The 17,294-nt window shown below is 35.7% G+C and overlaps 1 long non-coding RNA gene across 1 annotated transcript; it reads right to left on the minus strand.

Annotated features, from left to right (window-relative positions):
• Positions 1-10,409: 10,409 nt before the first annotated feature.
• On the minus strand, positions 10,410-11,305 carry LOC113330551. The gene is made up of 3 exons (XR_003350311.1): positions 11,265-11,305; positions 10,695-10,824; positions 10,410-10,551 (listed from the first exon to the last, which is right to left on the minus strand). It is a non-coding gene; the product is annotated as an uncharacterized LOC113330551 (long non-coding RNA).
• Between the last annotated feature and the right edge of the window lie 5,989 nt (positions 11,306-17,294).

A 17,294-nucleotide genomic window follows, 5' to 3' on the forward strand; every position in this document is an offset into this window, starting at 1 on the left:
GAACTTTGGTCTTTGGTACCGTTCAAGTGATTTCTCTTGTATTCAATTAGACTCGCAGATTTCTATTTGCTTGGGTGAGTATTGAATCGAGAAAGAGAGATATAACTCTTTGATATACTTTTATTATGATTGAGTCTGACTGTCTAGTTGATTCTCTTAAAAGTATATTGGAGTTAGTCTATACAGATTGCTAAGAAAAGTATTGGGTGTGGATGTTAGACCCCCTCTTTTTCAATTGGTATCAGAGTAGGCAAACACATTAAAGACCTCATAAGTCTGTGTTTGTAGCGATCTGATTATGGACGAGCAGGCAAACACATTAACGTACCAGGTCAGAAATTACCAGATGTTTTTCAAAGCTTGGATTCACCTGAGAGAACTGTCACATGTATGTCAATATCTAAACATTCTCTTAATGTAAAAACTGTTGATAACTGGGAAACACTCCTAGAAGATTAGTTGGATGAACTTTCTGATGAAGGTGATTCAGATATTGATAGAGAAGTTGATGAGGAAGTCTGAGAGTATGTTAAGATTTTGAATTCGTTTAAAAAAAGAAGATTACAACTTCTCATGTCACACCTCTTCTGACTCCTCTCTGTCGAAAAAACAAGCAATTGAGAAGATGTTACGCAGGTGTTAATGTTTCTAATCGTTCTAAAGAATCGATCCTCAAGGATTCTGAGGAAAACCTACGTATGAAATCACTTGAATGTGAAAATCTTTATCAAAAGTACTCTTTTTTGGAGCAGAAACTTGCAGAATCTGAAGCAAGGATTAACTCTCAACAAGTTAGTTTTGATGACAGAGAAAGTGCTTTTCTCGCTCGAGAAAAACGTCTTGAGGCTGATTTAGCTGGTGCTCTTGATAAAATCAAGATTTTGGAAGATGACTTGAAAATTTTCAATACTAGTTCAAGCAAGTTAACCACTATGCAAGGAGCAATTAAAAATCATCGTGATACACGAGGATTTGACTATAAGGGAATAGATGCTCCAAGTATTAGCAAAGAGGTAAAAAATTTCAAGGCTAGTGATTCTTATCAACAAAAGGTTTCCACTGATGGCAAAACTGAAATACCTTCACCGGCAGTTAAAGTTCGAAAGAACAATATATATCAACCTCCAAAGACAGCATATACAGATCGAGGTAAGAACATTCCTTATGTTTTCCATTATTGCGGAAATAAAGGTCACCTGGAAAGGAGATGTCGTTTCCGTATAAGGAATGAGAAACTTCATGATGTTCTTGTTTGGGAATCACAATAAGTTGTGAAACCATGATCATATGTTAAGACTAATCCCCTTAACGTTACAGGTTGTAACTGTCCAATCTTTAGGCAAAGGAATCAGTGCTGGGATAAACCTAGATTTGCCTATAAACGTCATACGAATCCTTTTCAAAATCGTAATAGTTATCAAAAGGATAAAGTAAAGACGAAGACAAGACCCGATCCTCCCAATTGGAGAAAGACTAACTTTCAAAAGAATAGTCAATCCAATTCTCTTTCGAGAAATCTCGAAAAGAGTAACGGGAAAAGGTTCTGGTTGTTTCTAAACGCACTCATAAGTGGGTTCCAAAGAAAGTCAATGACGCTTTGAGTGTGAAAAGGAATGATCTCCTAGAAAATTCCATGACTATGGATAAGGCAGTATCCATGATGTTGGAACTTAAAGAGTTCTTTGGAAAGATGGATTTGGATGTGAAAGGTTCTAAAAGCGATCTCTTTCATGATAATCCAAAAGTCACTTGTGGTGAGCAAGACATTATTCACCTCAACACAACTTGAGTGTGTTGTAAGTTCATTCTCACCAAGGAATGCCCTGTTATGTATACGGTGAAGGAAGCATGAAAATTGGGGTGTATGGTAGGCTTTGGGATATGTATAAAATAAGAGCAAAGACAGCCTACAGTGATACCTGCAAGTGCACAGGGTCAGCTGTAGCAATGTATGTGCAAGAACAGGGTCATTCCACAGGGACAAGGGTGTGTGTTGAAATCTTCCTAAGCTAAAGTTATCTAAACAAGTAACTAAGTGGCAGTGAGATAGTGAACCAAGGAATAACTGTGAAACAATGGCATTGAGCCAAAGGCAGTGAACTAGTGTAGTGAATAAAAGAAGATGAAATTAAACAGTTGTGGGAACACTACTAGGGTTTTTGAATCCACCACCTAATCTTAGCTAAGTAATTCAGTTACGGTGATGTTCTTGTCCCTTGTAATGGATGTTGGACAAGATACAAGTCTGCCATTTATCCAGGGTGATCTGAAGATGGATAAATAATCACAATTGAAGTGTTTATCCTAAGCATTAATTGTCTGATTAAAGCATAACTAATCAAATAATAAATCTATTCATTTAAGCTTGAATTGCAGCACAACAACATAGAAGTATTCCAACTACCTAGGTTGCATATAACAAACAAGGTGAAAGTAATATGTTGTAGTACAAAGATTAAATCTACCCCTAAGCAATTAAGCACAACAAGAACACTTCCATGAACATGAATCAAATTAGCAGAAGATTAAGGGTTTCATCTCCACCCCAGCAAACCAAATTAGAACATGTTGAACATAATTAACATTTGAAATTGAAATTAACTGAATTAAGAACTATAATTGAAATTCACAGAACATGGATAATTGAGGAACTGGCTAGTCCAGTCCTCTTGGTGGTGCTCTGGCTAATCCAGGCATCCCCACAACAGCACCAAACACCTTCTATTTATACCCAATTTACATAATTAGGGTTTACAATTTTCCCCCAAATTCAAAACAGGGCAGTTAGGGTTTCTGATTTCTCACCTAATTAGATGGGACAATTTCTCCATCTCTTCGACCCACTCTTCTTCTGCTCTTCCTGCTCCTCTCCATGCCTTCCAATTACGTCTATAGACTCACCTATTTCATCAATTTCTCACCTATGGTTTCAGGGAGAGGTGAGGTGAGAAATCGATGAAATAGATGGCTAGAGAAATAGGGTGATGATGGGTTTTAGTGGTTGGAGTGGTTGTGATGTTTCGGTGGAATTTGGTGGCTGGCAGAGACGAGGGTGTGGTGGCGATGGAGTTGGTGGATCTGTTGCAGAGGGATGGAGGAGAAGATGGAGAAGAAGGTGGTCGATGGAAAATTGGGTAAGGTCTGTTTGGCTGACGGGTATAGGTGTTAGGTGCTCGGGTGTTGGGAGGTTGTAGCAAATTGGATGAACAGCGAGGATGAGCCGTGGGATGTGGAGATGATGGATCGATCTAACGACGAGATGGAAGGAAGCGAGGAGCGACCGTTGGATGCGGAAGTACAACGAAACTGACGGCTCAAGATGGAGTTAGGTGCTATAGTGTTTTTCAAGATCTTCAGATTTTGATGCACTATGATGAAGCGACCGTACGATGCTGAGATGATCCAATCCGACGGCTGAATATGAAGGCGGGTATGGATATTGGAAATGGACTTGGGTGAGGGTTTTGGGCATTGGGTATGCCAAGCCCATATCTTCTTTAAGAACAATTCTTCCTCTTCAAGCCCACTTCTAGCCTTTTGGTCTTGTGCACAACATTCTTCGCGGCTTCCTTGTGTAATTCCTCCCGGCTTTTCACCGCTTTTCTGCTCTTTTCCGCTCCGCTATTCATCCAAACTTTATTTATTACCTAAAAATGCAAAATTAATTAATAAAAATATTTATTCTTGAAAACAAAGAAAATACAGAATATGGGATAAAATGTAGAATTAATGCACAAAAGATGAGTTAAATGCCAAGAAAAATATATTGAAATATGCACTTTTTAGGACTCATCAGTGTACATATTATGTTCGGTAAGGATGTATAATTCAACTGGATTCTTCTAAATAGTTATGTCTATAAACTTGAGCAAGATTTGTGTTTTTATTTGCTTAGAAAACTTGTTATGGGATATGTGTGTTTGCGTCCGTGAACTATGATTGTCCCATACTTTGTCAAAAGTTAAGTATTTCGTATGACAATATGCATGTATTGATAAAAGAATGAATGAGCTTTTGATACTACAAAAGTTTTAAGCCTATTATGTCATTATGCAAATATTGATGGAAGATAGGATGAACTTTTGTTTACGAGGATTATGTCTATTGTATGTCATTGTGTAAATAGTGATGGGAAATAGAATGAATCCTTGTCTATTCTGCAGTGTTGATCTTCCCTGATCCATATTTTATGTATATATACTGTGTGGCTCCGTAAGTTCTCTTATGTCGAGCATGACCAATTGAATTGATCACACTTTTGTGGTAATTTAGTTGTGTATTCCGATTGAATTAATCATGAGTTTTCTTGTGGTTAATTTAATTGTGTATTTTTGGATTCAAATTCATATTCGTATGTGATTTGTTATGTTCAAAGAAATCCTTCTTTTCTTGTGAAAGTAAGGTCGCTCTTGTTGTTCTTTCGGGAATGACATTTTATGAGGGAGAGTTCTTAATTGAACTTTTGCTTAATTGCCAAATCTTTGTGGGGAGTGCGGTTGTGGAATATTATAGGGGTTATCTTGTATCTTAATAAACTCCTTGATGAATGCATTTAGCTTCGGCTATATGGTGGCATCTAAAAAGTTGATATGTGCTTACTTTTGGTCATGAAATGTCTCTATGGGAATTTCATTAGGATCCCACTAGTTTTCGTACCTTTGCCAATTTTATTGACAAAAAGGGGGAGAATTAATGTGTAGTTCACACTACAAATACATATGGTTTTCGGATCATTATGTAAGGTGGAGTGGTTTCCATGTGAGATGGAGTATTGACTAAGGGGGAGTTATACATATCATCATAGTGTTGTTGTCGAAGTTGTGATACAATTGAACTTTGATGCTGTATAATAATACTATGACACTGTATAACAATGATTGAGAATTCTTGTTTTCTCATTGTTATGATTACGGATTTTCCACAACGGTGATACTAAACTTACAACCATCGGGATCATTGGAGTACTTGGAAGTGACGAAGATTTTGAGTAATGTTGAAGAACCAAGAAGATCAGGCATGTGAAAGAGAATCTACAAAAGTTTGTTTATCTATTTTTGTATTCCATATGTATTGTTAGTTTTGTCACTAAAATTTACAAAGGGGGAGATTGTTAGAGCACTGCTCGGTCGAACTCGCATGCGTTGCTATCTCAAGCATGTTTGTCAATGTTAGTGATCAAAATTATAAGTCTTTGAAAAGGCGAGGGTACCCAAATATACCTCAAGCTAAAACTTTTCCTACCTATAAGTCCTTTCTCCGAAAGTGATTGTCTATGGACTGAGTCGAGACAATATAACTAATCGGTTCACACTTCGTGTGATCGTCTATGGATATGAGATCGAGACAATACAACAATGAAGTATGTTTATGATCTATTTTTATATATAGTGGTAAGAAGGTTGTCATTCACTCAAGCTTTGTTGAGATTGATTTTAGGCTTAAATACTAAAAATAAGAAAATATATACAAAATATGTCACAGGATGAAGAATTTACTGGAACTCAGGATTTCACTGTTTTTCATGTTCATGGGGTTCATAAATTAATCCTAGACATTTATAGCTCAAAAAAAATAAACAATAACTCTATTCTTTGCCGAAGTAGATTTCGTAAAACATCAATTGTAAATTACAAGCATAGTGTATTAAAAGCACATAATACTAAGCATACACTATCAAACAAGATAACAATTGATTAATAGAAATCATAAGTCATTTAAAATCGGTGCAAAAAATAAATAAAGAATTAAATAAATTACCACAAGGGTGAAATCCAGCTTCCTCCATTGTCCCAGCGATGGGGTTTAGCTCCTCATATTGTAGACACTCTCAAATTATTTTTTTATTGCTCAAAAAGTGCTTACAATGGTGAAAAATGGAGAGAAAAAAATAAAAGCAGCGAATTTGCAATGATGTTAAGGCGTTACAAACTCGTTGTTAACAAAGGAGGTGTTGCGAAATGAAGATATGTGTTACTAATGGACCGTTACAGAACTTGAAATATACGACCCTAAAAAACGACTGTTCTTGGCAGCATAATGTTCTTCATGTTCATATTTTCTGCAGCAGCAGAAACTTCTCCCTGCAACTCGTGATTACTCACTCTGTTGCTCTATCTTCTAACCCCTATCCCTCCGCCCCCCCCCCCTCCCCTCTATGTGCTCCGAGCACCTTGTTTATACTCCACCGGATCATCAAATCTCTGTCATAAATTAAGAATATTTTCTTTTACTCGGGGATGATATTCTTCCATATTTACGTGATTCGTACCTTGTTTCTTTCCTCCACGCATCGGTTTTATCTCATCACACTCCTTACACGATGAATACAACTCCAAGACAGAGTAAAACTCGTGCAAGCATGGTATATTCACGTAATCTTCTTAATAGAACCCCATGAAACTCTCGTGCTCTGTTTTCTCCAATCCACGTATCTATCCCACTTTTCTCGATTCCAACTCATATACCAGACCTGTTTTAGCCAAACAGGATATCCTAAACTGCTTTCATCGATTTATTCTCCTTTGAAAATTTCCAAATCCGAAACAGCACCTCCCGGGTTTTCAAAACACGTAATTCCCTGATTCACTCAATCGGAATCTTCAGCCAAATCTAATCCAAACTATTGATCATACCACGCCTGTTAAACTTAATCAAGTCGTCCCAAGAAGTTTCAGTCATTGAGTCTCAATGCAGATCCTCCAAATCCAAAGTAGAATATGTTGCAGGTGAAAAAACCAAGTTTCCCGCCAAAACTAAGATTCAAACGAGGAAGAAAGGGTGCCCCTTAACCAGGTACGTGGGTGCCGAATAACAGGTGGGTGCTGAGAATGAATTTGGGCTATACATAATCATGGGTGCCATTTAGCCAAATCTGGGGTCCGCTTAGCAAATGTCCTTTGGGGGTGCCTTTAGCAACTTTTCGAGCCGAATTTTCCATAAATGTTTATTTCCCAAAAATACCTACAAAACATATAAAACACCATAATTAGTACAGAATCGAGCACTAACAATGCAGAACATTGAGAACAAAATAGACACATAAATGCGTCTATTAGTTTACTTGATACAAAGGTTCAGACTTAACCAAACACAATAGGATTTCTTATCAAGTAAATAGGAATTAACGTTTGTGTAATTTAATTTAATTATAATAAAACAATTATAATGCGGAAATATAAAGTAAATGACACAGCAAGACTTTGTTAACGAGGAAACCGCAAATGCAGAAAAACCCCGGGACCTTGTCCAGAATTGAATACTCTCAGGATTAAGCCGCTACACAAAATTACACCTAACTTCGTATAGTTGAGCAAAGCAACTAAAACTATAGTTCACCTAGTTCCGTCTGTATTCCCACGCCTCCAACTTATAAATAAGTCACGTACTAGGAACAATTCCCTTGGTTCGTATTCCAAATAGTAAAGGAACAAAAAATTTGTTTGGTATCAACTCTATTCAACCAAGTGATATGAGTCGGACAAAGGATCTTCTGTTTATCTTAACATAAACTCCATCGTCAGGTCCTTAGATCTATCTTATGTTCAATTACCGAAGTAATCGTTTAAGATTAAGCCAACAACACTCTTAATCCAAAGAATTGTGTTGATACCGATCTACTCAATTAATCAATCCAATATACCACAAGGATAAACCGATTATTAATTGGATCCTCTTTTACCAAAACAAGTATTGTGCACACCAAAGATTATAAACCCAAGTCATATCTTCAATATCTTATTTGTCTTCAAATCTTCTTAAATCTTCAATAAAAACCTGCACACAATCACTTGAATCTCTTGTGATCAATCACGCACAGAACGGAGTATGTTAACAATGGATTATCACAAGATCGTCTTTAGAACTAACAACAGTCTAAAGATCCCCGTCGAAACTCTGAACTAGTTTGAGTGAATCTTATATCAGAAGAGAAGATCCTCAAGCATAAACAAACTAGGTGCAATCAGATTTCAACCACCGTTAGTCAATCAAATCAATCGAAAACAAAAGATAAACTACAATTATCTAGTTTCCCACCAACGGTACACGCTAAATTTCTCAATCCCAAAGAAGACTTTAAACTGAGCGGTCGTAAGAGATTACTCTCCTCTCCGAAGAGGCGGCTACACCAGTAACAACACAACAAAGAGGAAGCTTGTTGTTACCAAGGATTAGTTTGCTAATAAGGGAAAATTAAAGTATTTATAGAAAAGGAAGTTTGGACACCATAGAATTTCCAAAACCGAAAATATTCTCAAGATATTCATTAAAGCACAAGTTCGGTTTCCATAATTCCTGAAAATGCTCTGTCCAAAAATAATGATCGAAATCTCTCGGAAAATCTAATTAGTAAATGCACATTACTAATTCTTATATTTCCCTACAAAATGAAATTAATGACCTTAATTAAAAGATTCTTAACTTATTTATGTTTCGATTCTGGGATTTTCTTCCTTTAGCTATTAAGGCATAACTTTGAATAATTAAAGAAATAAATATTCACAGCACGTGTTCAAAGTATGTCGACATCCTTACTTTGTAAGTTCTCTTTCACACTTACAACCTTGAAACCGATTTTCCACACTTCCAAACAAGCTTAGAATTGGTTCATCTGACTTTCAAGAACTATGTGATTGATCAAACAAACATTCAATCACAATCACGGGTTTAACGGTTCTACCAAAACAAGTTTCGGTTCTACCTCCATGTGAGTAATGCGTATAGTCACACTAGCTTTCCAAAAATTCGGTTGACTAGGTACTAGGATCGGTTCCCCACATATATATGGTATCTAACTTATATGTGTTGCACATGTCCATAGGATCGGTTCCCCTTTGCCTAAAAACGTGTTGCACATGTCCATAGGATCGGTTCCCCTTTCTGCTATAAACCTTGCTGCACCTCATACAAGGATCGGTTCCCCTTGGTGATGTACTGCACCTCTTACTAGGATCGGTTCCCCTTTCCCATATTTGGTCAGACATAACACAAACCCGATCATACCATCTCAAGTGATTACTTAAGATCGGTTTCACTAATAAAAGTCATACAAATACATAAGTTAGGCCTTTGTGAATAGTTCTACCAAGAACACAAATAATTTGTGAGCGGTTATACTCAATCACACATATTGGTTGTTCATAAGATATGCAATGAATAACAAAACCAATAATACCTGGAAATTTCCTTTTCGGTTCACAAACAAGTTTATGAACATACTTCATTAGAACACATGTAAACATTGTTCCCTAGGATGAAATCCTCGCCTCATACCCATACCACTAGTGGAAAATGCAAAAAAAAAAGTCTGCCAGAAAAAGCATTAAAACTTCTAAATAGGACTGTTTCTGGGAGCCCCAATCCTGTAGTCTTATTTCTCAAAATGACTGCTTTTGAGATTCTTTTAATTTTTGAAATTAAGACTTCCTTTACCAGTATTAAAATAAATGCTGGTCGACAAAGTTGTTTCTTTAGTTTTATATAAAAACCTGTAAAAGCTGATTTACAGATTTGGGAAGTCTTTAATATGGGCTGAATAATTTCAGAAAAGCTGATTCATCTGAACCCCAATCTGACTACAACTGAATATTACGAATTCCGTGAACTGAAATTAGAAGTTCATTGCATAAACAGATCAAAACATTCACCATTTCATTCAAAATTGGAAAATTATTGTACAATATAAATTGAACTGACACTAAGTTCAAAACCACAGAAAACTCTACACAACTACTGAATTCACACCATTTTAGTTTCTTAGTTTCTTAATGATGTATTTTCTTACATTTGGTGGAAACCAACCTACAAACGATGAAATAAACTAAAACCAGCAAAAAGATGAACTGAGCTGCCAAATTGACCGGAATAGTATACTTACAACAGACATGATTGCAGATCTCGAGCAATGTACAAATAGTTACAGGACCCACAACTGTGAGTCTACGGATTTGACACTCCTTGCCTTATTTATCAAAACACGACATCTTCCTTATCCAGGTTAATAATCTTCCTAACTTATATGCAATAACCCCAAATAAAAAAATAAATAACTATCAGAGTAAGTGACAGAAGGACATCGTAAATCATAATTACAAGCCTTGAAAACTGAACAAAAAGTTTTGGTGAAGGAGAAGCCGGTGATGATAGTAAAACAATGGTAGTGTAATAAAAAATTCAAGTAGCTATTGCAAGCAATAGTCATAGAAGAACGGAGTTTTAATGTTGGTGTTCATTAACTTGTAAAGAAGATTTATACCTGACAACATTCTTCAATCTTTGGATTTAGCTTGTTTTCTGATAACATGAAGAGGTGACCATGTGTTCATCTCTCCATGTACTTAGAGAAAATAAAAAGAAGCAAAATTCAAGTATTCATTCAATAATTATTACCTGATCTCCATCTCAATGCTCGTTGTCAGAAACAAATTTTAAAATTACCGGAGATGAATTTGCGGATGCAATCACATACAGATCTTCATAAGCATTCACACTTAGGCATGATCTTTTGGGAGATTCTACAAGATGTTTTTCAATGTGAACTAGGAGGGTGTGTACCTAAAATAACAATGCATACGAAAGTTATTCCAAATTGGACTCACCAACATTTTCACTAATAGTACCCACAATCCAGAGACATGGCGTATGTAGTAGAGAGAACCAAGTTTCCAATTAGAAATTAAACAAACAGGATTGCAGACCTTATCAATAATCTACATTTAGCATTCAGATATTGAAAATTAACATGCTCAAGCTGAGATGAAGTACAACCAATTTTATTTGCACTGGACAATCATCATTACCAGCAACATCATCTTTCCTTGTAACTTCCTGCACATAAACGATGATACTTATAGTTAGGGTATGGAGCATTTAAAAAATAATACATACAAGAAGTAAAACATAGTTTAATTCCTGATTCAGTTAATATGACAAATACAAGTTGACAGAGATACTTCAAAACAAACATTATGTGCACGAAAGAACTCCAAGACTAAGGTATTCCACTAATCCGAACTGACATGGTGTATTCAATTGAACGGACTTTAAAATTGCTTCAAATTAGTAACATGCCATTATTTTTCTAATCCATCCATAAGAAATCCAACCGGCCAGAGGTAATGCACCTTAAGTAGTCCTATACTAGATAATTTAAAGGTGATCCAAGTGCATGTGAGACTAACTAAACATCGACTCCAACCATTATTAAAGATGAATCACATCAAAGAAAAAGTTAGAAGCATTTTATAACCCCGCAAAATATTAGTTACCTGACTCTAAATGGCTTCTATTGTCACAAGCATGCCCATTTTCAAGACTAGCACACTGGAGCAATACTGTACCTCTCACACGGCAACAAAATAACAATGCATTAGTTCTGGTTTTCAGCCTATAAAATACAGTAGATAAATGACTAAATCAACTGTAAAAAAAATTAGATGGATAATTTTAATAGCAGGTTTACTTTAATGTGAAATTATCAATTTCCTCCTCCCACTGTAACTCGAATGTCCCTTTACCTCACGACTCAACAAACTTCTACCAACCACCTGCAATTTTGACAATTGAGCATTGTAATGTTGATGGAACATAAACAACAAACAAAAAATATGAGAAATCAGTTTAGTGCCTCAACAGGGGACTTCCTTTAGGCATAGCTCATTCTTTGTTCTCCCCCGTAAGACTCTTCTCTATATATCTGCAATTACAACAGATAAAACCTTCAGTTGATGATAAAAGAATGCGTAATAGCATCGTTTCAACTTCTCAAAATACCTATGCAATACATAAACATTACATATACTTTGTAAACACAAAGACAAAGTAGATTCTGTTTTAAAGATATTAGATGTGGTCCCAATCTTAAGAGAAACCACTGAAAAAATATCTTGTCAACTATAAAGTAATCAATCAAGCAATGGTAAAGCCATCGATAATTGGGATGTTCTATGGCTCCCAACTTCCAAATCTAGAATCCTATAACAGAAAATATACCAAAATAAGTAGTTGACGTCACTTTAAAGTTTACTAAAGTTCTGGTACTAAGCTTACATACCATCCTCTTATTTTTCATCAATTTCGTTGACATAACAAAATTTAGCATCACCTATATATGTAAAGATAGGTACCTATTCATAACAGAAAAACAGAACAAATCTAAAGGAGACTTTTCGCAGGTACCTTCCTTATGACTTCAACTACAGGAGAAAAACTAAGACAAGATTTTAACAATAAAACTGGAGAAATAATTACCAAGCTTTTAGGGTAGGTAACATAATAAGAATCGAGACTTGTAAAATTGCTCATAATCTCAATCTGGATTAAAAAGAATAATCAGTAACCTATACGTACAAAAGGGTGTAAATGTATAAGAAATAGCAATTACCTGTATAAGGTAAGCTTCATTTTCAAGCTTAGTGTATTAGGTAATCCTAACTTCAAAAGAGCCAAGTAAATCAAAACTGCTAGCATACACAAACAAGAGCATAACAAAAGGAAGTCCAACATAATCAGGCCAAAGTCAAATATCATCAACATATATTGAATTAGTGGGGATCCAGAAAACAAATCTCCCATTAAGTCACTCTGAACATAAATCACACAAATATAAAAATTAACACAGATTACAGCCTTCATTGCTATTGAAAAATTGAGAAAAATTGAAACAACATGGATAAGATTTCAAAACAAAACAAAATTTCAGTCAGAGAACTAGAAAAATCAACCCTTCAGTAATCATTAGAGATATTAGTTAACAATTCGAGATATAACAAAAAACCCAACTGAGTAAACGAAGAAAACAAATCCCAAAATTTCAGTCAACAATAAGAAATTACAAATCCTGAATAACCCCTTGAGCTAAAATCAGTTAGATCTGCACCCCTATTAACAAAAAACCTAACTGAAAAATGAAAAAATGAAGAAAAAAACACATCAGTTGAATGTTCATTAAAGATGAAAAAATATCAGAATTCTGTAAGGGGTTTCTTCAGTTCAGTTAGGGGTTTTTACTGGTATTTGTTCAAATCGAAAAATGATAGGAATGAGTTATGGTTTTGATCAAAAACTGAATTAAAAAATAGACTTAGGGTTTGGTAAATGATAATAAGATATTGCATAAAACCCTACAGGTGAAAGCGTGCAAGGGAGTAATTTAGAGAAGGAAACATGGGAATGAATAGTGGTGATTATTGCTAACTAGTATTGGAAGGACCGAGTGAAAAGCAGATGGAAGTGGACGATCAAATTTTTTTTGCATAGTTTTTCCTCTATAAGAGAAAAGTGAAGAGGGAGGCGAATGGAAAGATAAGGTCGATAGAAACGAGGGAAAGAGAGAGAAACCCATAGAAACTAGATCCCCACCCAGTCCTAATTGTATTCCTTCTAGAAGCTTTTTTATTTACAAAACTACCTTAATATATTAAGTCTTCCGCCGTAGCTCGATTCAGTTTTGGGTACATTTTTTAATAAATACGTATACTTCAAAAATATTGGATGATTAAGAGCACCCTTGGTAGTCATTTTTATAAATCCTAATCAGACTTAAAAATCCCATTTTCCACTATGGTACATAATCACAATAACATTCAAATGATTATGGCAATGTCTTATCTACAAAGTTTAATGGTTAAGTAATAAACCTCGTATTGTATTCCTTAATACTATGTCTATCTAGAGTTCAAATATTCTTCGCAGTTATGTTTTAAATATGCACGACTTGAAAGATACGTTAGGGAATGAAACAGTTCAAGTCAAATATCACTAACCTCAAGTGGAAGGATGATTGTTGCCGTTGTAGCTCCTTGCTTCTTCACATCTCCAAGTCTTCGCAATACTTGTAATGTCTCATATCCTAATACTTCAAGCTAACCTATACGAAGTTGATCTAGTACATAATCAAGCGACTCTTAACATGAGTTTTGATTCACTACAATATGACAACCAAACTTGACATACCAACGCTTGGTGGGTTCAACCGAGCAATGCTCTAACAGTCTTGATTTCTAGTCTACTATTAGCGAAGTCTCGGACTAGGATAGAAAGTGTAGTTGAGCTCAAGACTCCATGGCGATCATCATACAAAGACGAAGAACTACTCAAGGAACTGGTGGAACTTCAGCGACTAAAAGGTATGTGGAGACTTGAACTTATCTATCACTCAAAAATCTATCCACTCTATCTACTATCTTGAAACAAAAGTCGTTTTTCTATATAGACTTTGATTATACACATTTGCTATTTCGAGCCGAGTTTATCTCGCTTGTCTATTTCTCGAAATGTGTTGGTAAGCTTTCGCTTTGGCCAAGTTCATATTTACTAGTGACGAAAGTCATGTTAAGTTTCAATCACTTGAAAATGGCTTTGACGAAAAATGGTTTGTGAACAACAACTATATAACGTCCTCTATGAATGTTTCAAATATTGAAATGAGAGTTTAGATTATATAACCATTGTTGGATATAATCATTGTGTGGTAACTCATACATGTATAAGTCCTTATTCTTTGAACCAAAGTATGCGTACTTTGCTGCTCAGGAAAACCGGAACAGAGTCCGCGAACCCAGTCCGCATACTGTCGGAGGTTCTCTTCCCGAGAAAATCTGCTGGAGTTTGTGAACTATTTACAATACTTATTCCGTGTACCAGTCAGCGTACTTAAGTTGGTTTTTTTCTAAAAAAGATTATTTGTGAACTTAAACTTATATAAACTAAGGAATACAAGTTTCCAAACCGTGGCTATAAAGTTCATGAATCTAATTGAGTCAATCAAATCGTTTTTGTTTCAATTGTGTCTATTATAAAGATCTAAACAATTGAACAACTCTCTAGCTAGTTCATTTGAGTCATTTGAACTAGTTATGGTGAAGAAGAATATGGTTGATATGAAAGTGCTCATATGGCTAACCATTTGGTTAATTATTGTTGAACCAACTAAATGTACAAGTTTGGGTACGGTTACACAAACCTAAAACGTGCATTTCATTCGTGTGTAACAGGCTAAGTTTCGATCTAACGGTTGAAAGATATTAGCTTGAATCTAATCAGGTTTTCACCTAACGGTGAATATTGAATGCTTTGTTACTAAGCTAACATTGATTGCAAACCATGATTTGAAAGACTATATAAGGGAGAACTCTAGCAACCGGGAAACCTAATCCCCACACCTCCTGTGTGATACTAGTTGTATTAGCTAGAGTCGATCCTCCTTTAACCTTAGGTTTCTACCGAGACCCTGTAGGTTAACCACTTTAAGAGTTCATTGGGATTGTGAAGTCAGACCGATACTACTTTCTCGTAGTTGTGTGATCTGATCTTGTTGTTTCTATCGTACTAAGTACAATCGTAAGGATTTCCTTGAGATTGATTTCTCCGATAGGCAAGATATAAAACTAGTCACAAACATCTCCGTCTCATCGTTTGTGATTCCACGATATCTAGTTTCGTCATCATACAATTTAGATTATTGTGAGGTGATTGATAATACTGAGCTGTCCTTCGGGAATATAAGTCTGGTTTATCAATTGTTTCTTGTTCACCTTGATTTATCAAAAGACGGAACAAAAACTCGTAGGTATTTCTGTGGGACACATATTTATTTATTATCATAGACTTTTCTGTGTGAGACAGATTTGTTTATTAAAGTCTTTGACTTTAGGTCGTAGCACCTATTAGTTGTGGGTGAGATCAGCTAAGGGAATCAAGTGCATAGTATCCTACTGGGATCAGAGACGTAGGAGCGCAACTGTACCTTGGATCAGTGTGAGATTGATTGGGGTTCAACTACAGTCCAGACCGAAGTTAGTTTGTAGTAGGTTAGTGTCTGTAGCGGCTTAATACAGTGTGTGTTCAATCTGGACTAGGTCCCGGGGTTTTTCTGCATTTGCGGTTTCCTCGTTATCAAAACTTCTGGTGTCTGTGTTATTTCTTTTCTGCATTATATTTTGTTATATAATTGAAATATCACAGGTTGTGCGTTTGAATCAATCAATCGGGAAATCCAACCTTTGGTTATTGATTGAAATTAATTGATACTTGAACATTGGTTTTTGGTACCATTCAAGTGATTTCTCTTGTATTCAATTAGACTCGCAGATTTCTATTTGCTTGACTGAGTATTGAATCGAGAAAGAAAGATATAACTCTTTGATATACTTTTATTAAGATTGAGTTTGACTGTCTAGCTAGTTGATTCTCTTAAAAGTATATTGGAGTTAGTCCGTACAGATTGCTAATGGAAATATTGGGTGTGGTTGTTAGACCCCTGCTTTTTCAGTTTCTTTGTTATGTATAGGTGTTTGGTGTTGTAGATTTTTGTAGAGACTTTGAAATTCGAATTAGCGTTTTGAGAATTGGTTTTCTGTGTGTGTAATAGTTGTTATAGCATCAGGGGTGTTTGAATTCAAAATTCAAGGAGAGAAATTGTAGTAATTGCTTTGATATTGTGCTTTGTGTTTGGTTCAACATATTTAGAGGGTGTAGAAACTCCAATTGCTCTCTTTTCTTTGAGAAAGGTTTATTCAGGATGCTTCTTTGAGTAATTAGAATTTTGGGGGTTACCTGTAGAAAGTTGAAGGTTTTGTTGGTGTAGCAGGGTTTCTTCAGTGGTGCAAGGAAATTCAGTGCTTCTTCCTTGAGCAGTTTTGGAGGTTTTTTGGTGTTTTAGGTATCAATTGTTTGAGTGTTGTATGAATTCGATGCTGATTTAGGAGGTATTTTGGTTGTAAGGCAGAAGTTTATTCGAGTAACCCTTAATCCTCAGTGGCGCAAGTATAATTATCGTTTTGGTATATGGAAATTTGAGTTTTCATTGGTGTTGAAAACCTAAATTCCCATACAATAAATTCTAATTTTTAGTTACAGGTAATCTTTTTCATTCACTTGTTTTCCCAAACCTAGGGTTGTTGTTGTGGTTGTATGTATACTACTCAGATTAATGCCTATAAGACGATCTTCTAGACCATCATCATCTTCTCTGGATGATAATGGATCCCCTTCAAGGTCTGCACCCACACCTCAAATGGCACCTGTAAAAGCACATGATGGTCGGTCTCATTGTCCATTTATCAATTATGATGGTTTTCATGATGGTTTCGGGGGTAGGGGATATGCAAGAACTTCAATTTACATACATATGAAAGATATGCATTTTCCTAATGAGGAAGAAAAGGAGATCTGTAGAGAACGGATACGTACAATCTAGACTTCTACAATGCTTGGGAAAAGGGGTTGGATGATATGCAATTATGGTTGTGTATGAAGTGTTTACACACACATGTATGGAGGAAAGCATGTCGTGAATG

This window comes from Papaver somniferum, unplaced genomic scaffold, assembly GCF_003573695.1.
Source record: "Papaver somniferum cultivar HN1 unplaced genomic scaffold, ASM357369v1 unplaced-scaffold_118, whole genome shotgun sequence".
Lineage (NCBI taxonomy): Eukaryota > Viridiplantae > Streptophyta > Magnoliopsida > Ranunculales > Papaveraceae > Papaver > Papaver somniferum.